This window comes from Lycorma delicatula, chromosome 5, assembly GCF_047948215.1.
Source record: "Lycorma delicatula isolate Av1 chromosome 5, ASM4794821v1, whole genome shotgun sequence".
Lineage (NCBI taxonomy): Eukaryota > Metazoa > Arthropoda > Insecta > Hemiptera > Fulgoridae > Lycorma > Lycorma delicatula.
In genome coordinates, this window is record NC_134459.1 from 166205490 (window position 1) to 166211187 (window position 5698).

At 29.5% G+C, this 5698-nt stretch overlaps 1 non-coding gene across 1 annotated transcript; it reads right to left on the minus strand.

Annotated features, from left to right (window-relative positions):
* Positions 1-3214: 3214 nt before the first annotated feature.
* LOC142325876 (U6 spliceosomal RNA) lies at positions 3215-3319 on the minus strand. The gene has a single exon (XR_012756617.1). It is a non-coding gene; the product is annotated as a U6 spliceosomal RNA (small nuclear RNA).
* Positions 3320-5698: the final 2379 nt, after the last annotated feature.

The following is a 5698-nucleotide window of genomic DNA, read 5'->3' on the forward strand; positions in this document are numbered from 1 at the left end:
ATATTTTTATTTAGTGTTGACCTACGCTTTCACTAATGAAAGCTTCTGGTTAAATAAATAATTTAAATAATGTTTTACAATAGGAAAACTCTATTTCCATGTTTAAAACGAGAAAACAAACAAATAACAAATTAAATAAAACACATGTGTACATTGAAAAATCATCCTGTTTATATAAGTTCAACGAAATAATAATAAAAAAAAGTGTTATGTGAACATAGTTATGAACCATAACATTTCTCGTGGTTTACATGTACGAATAAATGCAGAAATAAAACCGTATAACATTGTTTGCATTTGTGTTGTCTAACTGTAGTAAATACAATACAGTTTTAGTAAAACATACATACATATTATCAAGATATTTTTGTACTGTATGGAGAAGGGTTGTTGCGCGTAGAAAAGTGAGGTACGTGAATGTTATCAAAATCTCGCATTATGATATATACATTTCGTATATATATATCTGTAAATTTGTGTGTATGTACGCGCGCGCGCGCGAGTGTGTGTGAATGAGAATTGAGAAGGTTGATGTATTTATCTGAGATTTTAACTACGTCAAAACGCCAGTTTTATTGAAACTGCTTTATGGTTGTATCTGGGAAATGTAAAAGTTACGGCCTTCGCTTAGTATTCATATTTTCCAATTTGCAGGTTTGCCATAAAACTCTGTACAAACTAATGGTGGAGGGGAGGGATTTATTTTCCAGTTTTGTGCTCGTAAAGTACTGTGTTTTTTCTCTCCCGTTATGTGTCTTCTTAAAGGCTTCCGTTTCGTCAATTTTTATTTTTATTTTCAGAACTTGCTAATACAATTTTACACTAAACTTCTTTATATTATTTTAAATGGATGAATGAATTAAATTTTTTTTATGCATAATCTTTTCACCAAACACTATTCACAACCTTCTTTTTACAATAATTTATATATTTACATCATTTAATTTTAATATTAAAAGTCTACCCATTATAAGTTCCTTTATAGTGGTTTGGAAAAAGTTTTAGTTTTAAAATAGTGAAGATCCTACAATCGATGTCTGTAAAAAGTTTGGAATTTTTTAATCTACCGTTAATATTTAAGTTGGGAAAAGTTAAAACACTACTTCGTGTAGAAGTCTAAATTTGGAAAGCACGCAATTCGGCTTTACGAACGGACCTATGTAAACCTGTGATAAAATTGATACCTAAATTGATACCTATGTAAACGTATGTAAATTTGATCAAAGTATTTGTACCACAGGGCAAACCCAATGATGAAGATGTCAACGAATTAATAGGGGAAGCAGCCATCCTATGATCTGGGAGGGCAGGGTGACCATAGTCCCTCCCACACGTTAGGTATGGGATTCACTCGCTTGTCCCTGGTTATCTCATGTTTTAATTTCTTTCTTGAATTTTTCCTTTGTACCTCATTGGTACTGACCTGAATTTCTACCTGAGACATTAAGGATGTCTCAGGCTGGTTCGGATCTCTATTGGTGTTTAATTTTGGTGATGATGGTGTACAACCCTTAATGAGTCGAGTTGAGTGTGTTCGATTATGGAAAAATTGATCGTTCTTTAAACACGTCAGAGGTAATACAAAATAAAATCCGTCCACCCACAAAAACGGGATGCCTTCTTCATAACACCATTAAATTATTGCTTAGGTAATTCTAATTATTTTGATGGGCATAAGATACTCGGCTAATATATACTCGGATATTATATGATATTTCAGCTAAGATACCATTAGCTTACCATCATTTATATGATTAATAGTGACATGTGGATGCCAAGTTGATATTTTTGACTTATGAAACGTTAGGGTCTTTTAACTACAACATATACTCCAGGTTTGGTTCTACTAGGAATCGTAACAGGCTTGAGAGTGGGACTGCGGTTATGTTGTCAAGACTAGCGAGTGAGATTAAAACACAAAAATTCCTTAAAAAATGTATCACAGATTCGTATGTTCGCGGTCTTTTTATAAAAATCTGATGTAGTCACCACATACTTTCTTGTACACTTATTAAATTACAAACACACAATTATTTTTAAAGGAAAAGTTCATAAAATTTTATATTATCAACTTCTGATTTTTTTCATATTTTTTTTTTTTATTGCAATTATTGAATAAATATTTACTGTAAAACTGTTTTAAATTAAAAAAAAAAAAATTAATTTAAATTGTATTTAAATGAAAAAAAAGTTATAAATAAAGAAAATGAAGTTGTATTCGAACCAATATTAGCACAAATAGTCCTCTTGTTAGTACAAATATTTCATTAATTAAATTTTTATTTGGCTATAACTCTGGAACATATGAAAATAAGAACCACTTATGATATATCGTTGAAAAGGTCTCAATGAGGGCTTATTTTTCCAGTTAAGAAAAACTCCAAAGTTCAATGTTTTTTTTGGATTCTGGGCTTTTTTGGACACTTTTGGTTTAGTCGATTGCAATCAAAATGGGATGTGAACAACTAGACGTTAACAACAGTCCTAAATCCAATATTTCAATATTCTACGGCTAAAAATTTTTTAATTTATGCGAGATTTATGCGTACTTACGTACGTACAGATATCTCGCCGAAACTAGACAAAATGGATTTAGGGATGGTCAAAATAGATATTTCCGTTGAAATCTAAAAAAATCAAAATATTTCGCGATCAAGATACTTCCTTTACTTCGAACAAGGAAGTAAATAGAAGTTGTTTTGGTATTTAATTTTCAAGATACATTTGTTTATAAAAATGTAAGAAATTTTCATGGAGGCGTCGTTTGTTTGTTTTAATATAAGATAAATTACTGTAAATTCAATGAAAATGATAATGCAGTTGAAAATAATTCCAGCGATTCAGATTTTAGTGTTATCGACTGCACTTCAGATTATTCAATTTGGTTGAATCCCTTGCATTCGGTAAAACGTTTCAACAAAAAAATATATTTAATGATATACTCTATGATTCAGATCTGCTGAATTTTTTGTAATTAAAAGTGAGACGTCAAAAAACACGAAAAAAAGGTACTTCTGCTACTAAACTTAAAATTTCAAGATTTTTAAACAAAACTTCTCAAAATTTACTCATATAATTTGTTATAAACGTTACGTGTTTGTGTAAATTAAACTTTTATACAGTTTGGTTAATACGCAGGTAATTTTTGTAAAATTATTTTTTTTAAATCTAAATTTTTAAGATGAAATCACTTCCCAGTCTGTCTGATGTTTTTTAATGTGAGGAACACTTCACGATTTTTAGTATCATCCTAGGGCAGGAATCACGATAATATTACTGCATCGTTTTATGTTTAGTGTATGTACGTCGAAGCAAGTACTGGTTTTTAAATATTACTCAAAGAACTTAATGAATAGGGAAATTTATTTACTAAAATGTTCATTGAAAATGATTAAAATTGATCTAGAAAAACTGTTAAACTAACAGATGTATACATACACTACTTCTCGTCTTATTTACGTACATGGAGATCTGTAAAATGGAATTTGGACAGAGTACTGAAAAATCGGTATTATTTAATGTCAGTTCAGTTTAAATTCAATTTGTTTTTTTTTAAATAAAATTTTAAGGAAGTTCCTTTTTAAGGAATGAAATAAATCCTTAGGTACTCCTCATAATTACTAATTGTACATATAAGAGTGGATTACTAACCATAGTCAAAAGTAACTGAAAATTAATCATTTTATAAAGAAATCCATTAAACCGAAATTACTAGTATATTTTATTAAAAAATAAATAACAAATAAGAAGAAAACAGTACAAAAAAGGGAAAAAGGAATATCGCAAAAGGAATTCTCCAGTTCGAAATTTTTTTTTATCAATTTATGGAGTGGAATAGGCAATTGTTTGAAATTTATATGTAATATTAATTACAATTAAATAATTCCATACTAGACAAATAAAAATTGTTTATATGTTCTCAAAAATTATTAAAATATTTCGATGTTTAAAACAAAATGAAATTTTTATATTTTGAAGAAATAAATTATCCAAAAAGGATTATGTAATGAATAGCATAAAAAAAATTTAATGTCATTTAGATTTATACTACATGGTTTAATAAACCAATTAAGATCATCATCAGAGAGATGAAAATTAAAAGTTTATTGCTTGGGAAATCTTGCTGACATTAGTAGAATTATATACAATATTCAATTATGATTAATAATACGAATAGCTGAAAAACCAGCTTTAAACGAACATTTCATTCATCTCAAATCCCTCTATAAAACAAAATTTCTCTGTGTGTTAAACATTAATTATTCATTTTATTAGGGAATACAAGTCAACAAAGTCCTTATCGTACAGATTCAGCACAGTGATAATGATTTGTGTAATAAATCTACTACGGGAGTCTAAATGTAATTGTTAAATTTCCTTGATTCATTGTTTTATTAAACGGGGAAAAAATATTGATTTTACTCAGAGGAATAACAATTTATGTTGATTAAATTAATCCAAACAGTCTCATTTTATTTTAAAATAATTAAAATATATGTGCAAACACAAACACACACACACACACAGAGAGAGAGAGAGAGAGAGAGAGAGAGAGAGAGAGAGTGAGAGAGAGACTCATAAACATGTCTGTATTATAAAGGGAGAATTACTGTAACATTTCATCGTTGTTGCAATCACCTGAATGTAAATAAGAAATGGTAAACATTTTTTCTATAATTTTTCTAAAAGGCGTTACTTAATATTTATTAACTTATTAAGGAAAAAAATAAAAGTAATATTTCCTATTATTATGAAATCTTCTAAAATGTACGACATATCCGAAAATAATATCTGTTCCAGTATCCGTTTTCGGATCTACATACAAACCGTAGCTATTTACTTTGAGGATGATTGGAAAAAGTTTTGTTATTTATTTAACTAAATATAATAACAACTATTGTTATTAGCTCAAATAATTGAGCCAATAACTATTGTTGTTACAATTAAGACAAATGTTAAAATCATCCAGCGGTTTCAGAACAAACTAGCGAGGCGTTGTGGCATGCTATAAACAGTGAATTCCACGAATGTTTGGGTCTACGGTACGTGAAGGAAGAAATACAATATTTCAGTTTGAAATGCAGAGTGTTCAGAAACTGACGCAACCTTATGATTTTTCTTTTTTTCCTGAATGTTTTCTTATTTTTAATAATTTTTTACAATTTTTATAATTTATTAAAACATTTACAACTTCCAAATCAAAAAACGATTTCAATAAGGATTCTTTTTACGTGAAACGTCTTTAAATTCACACCAAAACATGCGGTTAACAGAACAGAAATTTTTAGCGTAACGAAAAGGTCTATATCGTCCTTCCTTAATAACTCCCTAACTATTAGTCTCAGAGACGTAAATACGTTGTTATTTTATAACTTACATGGTCAGTTCACCAATACAATTTTGAGTTTGCGTTACTGGCGAGCTGGTTGGCGGGGAAGGGGCACAGCGCAGGACGGTCCAAACTGGCGTTCTCGCTCATTTCCAATCAGTGTAGCTCACGACTTAGACGTGATAGCGCGGTGATTCGTATGTTTGTGTTTAAGAGTTTGTCGAGATAGTATTTAAATAATAGTAAGCGTCTTTTGGACAATATTTATGTGTAAAAACTTAAAGTAAACGTGTAAAACAGTATAAAAATTCAATATGTCAAGTCTCAGCCTGCACAAAAGCCAGCCGGAAATATACACTACGCATATCA